The sequence below is a fragment of the Triticum aestivum genome, chromosome 4B, assembly GCF_018294505.1.
Source record: "Triticum aestivum cultivar Chinese Spring chromosome 4B, IWGSC CS RefSeq v2.1, whole genome shotgun sequence".
NCBI lineage: Eukaryota > Viridiplantae > Streptophyta > Magnoliopsida > Poales > Poaceae > Triticum > Triticum aestivum.
This window is the reverse complement of record NC_057804.1, coordinates 374,824,984-374,828,759: the sequence shown is the minus strand read 5'-3', so window position 1 is coordinate 374,828,759 and position 3,776 is coordinate 374,824,984.

The window sequence follows — 3,776 nt, the reverse complement described above, 5'->3', positions numbered from 1 at the left end:
TTTGAAGGAGAACATCTAGTACACTTATCCTGACTAAAGTTGGTCCTCGCCTGCCAAAGGCTCTGGTGGTGACGCTGGCTTGGGCTCCATGATGACTTCTATCCTGCCATTCTGCTGGTCTTGGTCTTGTTGCACCGAAATGGATGCCTTTGCTTGATGCTCTCGTCTGCACTTGCTCCCTTTGCACCAAAGAGGAAAGAAAGACACTGTGCGGACTGGCGCCTGCCTGGCGCCCTTGGTCGTCATGGCTTGCGTCATGGGCACCTCGCGAGGTACCTTGCCTTGATTTCTCTGCCTCCTCGCGAGCCAGCCTGACGAGGTCGTGCCTGAGGAAGCCTCCTTCGTCCACCCCACGAGGCTTGGCCCCTCGCGAGGGTCTTGATCTCATGTTGATGAAGATGGGCCATGCTGGGCCGCCCCTTGAGCCACGCCGCAGGCCGCAGGTAGGCAAGTGTGGGGACCCCCATTCCCAGAACACTGACAAAAGCTGCTAAGGCTTCGGCATCTGGGCAATCAACAATTTGATTCTTCTTGGTGAGAAATTTGTTCCAAAGCTTATGGGCTGACTCTCTGGGTTGTTGAACTATGTGACTTAAATCGTCTGCGTCCAGAGGTCGGACATAGGTCCCTTGAAAATTAGCCTTGAAAGCATCCTCAAGTTCCTCCCAACTTCCAATTGAGTTTTTGGGGAGGCTTTTCAACCAGTGCCGAGCTAGTCATTTCAACTTGAGGGGCAGGTATTTAATGGCATGGAGATCATCTCCGCGAGCCATGTGGATGTGAAGAATAAAGTCCTCAATCCAGACCGCAAGGTCTATCGTTCCGTCGTATGCCTCTATGTTTATGGGTTTAAATCCCTCTGGAAATTCAATATCCAGCACCTCATCGGTGAAGCACAGGGGGTGTGCGGCACCCCTGTATTTGGATATGTGATAGCATGCTTGCGACGGTTCTAGTGTTCGGTTTTGATTCTGAGCTGGTATTCGATCAGTATGATTGTTTTGGTGGCCGTGATCCTGCGCCGGAGCACGCTTCCTAGATCCATAGATGGACCTGGCCATACCGGCTTTTTTGTCCAGGTGCTCACGTAAATCGTGTGCTGACTTGTGTATGGCGTCATTAGCCGCCTTGTCGCGGCCACGAATGGTTGGTCTGGCGGATCAGCCGTACTATTTTTCGGCAAAATGGGCTTTATAGCCTCGTCGTCAAATTCGGGCAGCAGCTTGCGCTTTGGGTAGCTTTTTGTGTGGCGATCGCCACCGTATTTTTCTTTGGTGTCAAGCACTTTGTTCCATCTGCGGTTGAGCGTATCCTGCGCGGCCTCAAGCCTTTGCTTCTGCTTCTTCAAGCTCCTCGCGGTGGCGATGGCCTTCTATGGAGGTTTTCTTGTTCCAAGTGCCTTTCCAGGATGATGAGTGTATCATCGTCCGGACTATTCTCCTCTCCGGAGATAGGTTTATGAGTTTTATCTCCGCCATCACTATGATCAGACAGTGGCCCCGGACTATGTTCGTCGTCTCTTGGCTCGTCCTGCTCCATCGCTGGGTCCATGGGGTCATCGTTGCCTTTGGAGTCGACCAGGGTGTTATTCTTTCTGTTATCGCTGTTTTTACTGTGGCGGGATTTAGAGCGGCGCCGACGTTGTCGCTTTGGTTGCTTCTCCAGAGGATTATCCTCTGTTGCATCTTTCCGTTCCTCGCCGTTGTTTTCTTTGGGTGTGTCCACCATGTATATATCATATGATGAGCTGGTTGTCCAGCACCCTATGGGCGGTGGTTCCTGTTCTTCTCCGGCATTGTCGTTCATACCGTCGATGTCTTTGAAGTCGAAATCAAGCATGTCGGTTAAGTCGTCGACAGTGGCTATTAAGTTGGTGGTGGGTGGGTGAGGGAGTTCCGGACTAGGGGGTGTCCGGATAGCCGAACTATCATGATCGGCCAGAATCCAAGACTATGAAGATACAAGATCGAAGACTTCGTCCCGTGTCCGGATGGGACTTTCCTTGGCGTGGAAGGCAAGCTTGGCGATACGGATATGTAGATCTCCTACCATTGTAACCGACTCTGTGTAACCCTAGCCCTCTCTGGTGTCTATATAAACCGGATGGCTTTAGTCCATAGGACGAACAACAATCATACCATAGGCTAGCTTCTAGGGTTTAGCCTCCTTGATCTCGTGGTAGATCCACTCTTGTAACACACATCATCAATATTAATCGAGCAGGACGTAGGGTTTTACCTCCATCAAGAGGGCCCGAACCTGGGTAAAACATCGTGTCCCTTGTCTCCTGTTACCATCCGCCTACACTACAGTTCGGGACCCCCTACCCGAGATCCGCCGGTTTTGACACCGACATTGGTGCTTTCATTGAGAGTTCCTCTGTGTCGTCACCGATAGGCTCGATGGCTTCTTCGACCATCATCAACGATGCAGTCCAGGGTGAGACCTTTCTCCCCGGACAGATCTTCGTATTCGACGGCTTCGCACTGCGGGCCAATTCGCTTGGCCAACTGGAGCAGACCGAAAGCTACGCCCCTCGCCGTCAGGTCAGATTTGGAAGTTTGAACTTCACGGCCGACATCCGCAGGGACTTGATCCTCGATGGAGGCCGCACTCGAACCCGCTCCGATCATCAATTCGGAGCCGGCTGCGCAGGTCGAGGATGGATGGCTAGACACCGCCTCGGGGGCTGCAACGTCTACGGCGATAGAGCCGAACACTGACCTTGTCCCTCATGAAGCTCGTGACTCCGAGGTGCCAGACTCCTTGCCGGACTCCGAACCTCCTGCGCCCCCTCCGATCGAATCCGATTGGGCGCCGATCATGGAGTTCACCGCAGCGGACATCTTTCAACGCTCACCTTTAGGCGACATCTTGAGTTCGCTAAAGTATCTCTCATTATCAGGAGAGCCCTGGCCGGACTACGGTCAGGACAGTTGGGATGGGACGACGAAGAAATTCAACGCCCACCCACCACCCAATTAGTAGCCACTATCGACGATCTAACCGACATGCTAGACTATGACTCCGAAGACATCGACGATATGGATGACAATGCCGGAGACGACCAAGAACCAGTGCCTACTGGGCACGGGAAAGCCACCTCAACTCACGACGTATACATGGTGGATACACCAAAAGGAAGCGATAATGAGGAAAAGCGGGATGTGGCGAAGGACAACTCCCCCAACAAACAACCAAAACGGCGACGCAAGCGCCGCCCGAAGTCCGGCCTCGATAAAAACGGCACCCATACAGACCCGGCCCTAGAGCAGGGCGAAGCAGTGGACAACGCACATGCCACCAAGCAGCCAGCCGGACATGATGAACTGGACAAGCAACCCATCCCCGGCGAAGACGATCTCACAACACCAGAGCATACGAACCTTCATAAAAGGCTCGTCGCCACTGCAAGAAGTCTGAAGAAGCAAAAGCCGACGCTCAAAACAGCAGAGGACACACTCAGAATAAGATGGAGCAAAGTACTCAACACCGCAGATAAATATGGCGCTAGTCACCAGACAAAGAGCTACCCGAAGCGCAAGCTGTTGCCCGAATTTGACGAGGAGGACTTAGAGCCCCCGCAGTCAAAAAAGAAAGAAGCCGCCTGGCCGGATAGACGACCAGATGACAGGCCAAGAGCAACAAGGGGCTCCGCACACAAGCCGGCACACGATCAGCATAAAGATCCTCGGAAAAAGTACGGCCCAGTCAGATCTATCTATGGGCCAAAAAAGAAGACTCCAGGAAGCAACATAACCCGCCAAGCATTTGAA